The following is a 709-nucleotide window of genomic DNA, read 5'->3' on the forward strand; positions in this document are numbered from 1 at the left end:
TGTTGGGGGGGGGGGGTCTCTGCACAGGCAGTCTGCCTATTCCTCATTGAATCAAAATAATGAAATTATAAAGTGTGCCTATATTATTTATCATTTTTAGTGCCAATTCAACGCAATCACAGTCAAAAAGGAAAGCAAAAATTGCAGCGCAATTATTGGCACATCATCTGCATAGACAAGTTAAAAAACCAAGTAGTTTTTGTAAGGCATTAAATTGTGCAAAGTCCATTGTAGAGGTTAGCTATACTGTTAAAATAGTCATTAGGTATGACACGCAGCAGATATTACTTTACTGCTGATGAAACGCTGCATTTACCAATCAGAAACCAGGACTTCTCATTTTATAACACAGGTAGTGATTGGACACAATCAAGATTATTACTCAAGCTATAACTCGCCTCAAAACAAAACATCTCTCATGTGCTCGCCCTCACGTAGTTCCAAACCTGTACAGACGTAGAGCAAACATCTATTTTTCTAATTACTGTCTTGGTCAACACAATTAAAGTCAATGGGGTTCAAATCCTTCTTCAAAATATCTTCTTTTATTTCTCACAGACGAAATGCAAACGAGTTTGAAACAACAAGAGTAAATGACTGCAGTTTTCAATTTTGGGTGCACTGACACTTTAAGGCAATGTTGTAGATTGATACTGCAGCAAGAAATCTCAGAACTAGATAGTTACTCAAACCCTACTGCTTTGTACGC

This window comes from Sinocyclocheilus grahami, unplaced genomic scaffold, assembly GCF_001515645.1.
Source record: "Sinocyclocheilus grahami isolate Dianchi unplaced genomic scaffold, SAMN03320097.WGS_v1.1 scaffold7419.1, whole genome shotgun sequence".
NCBI lineage: Eukaryota > Metazoa > Chordata > Actinopteri > Cypriniformes > Cyprinidae > Sinocyclocheilus > Sinocyclocheilus grahami.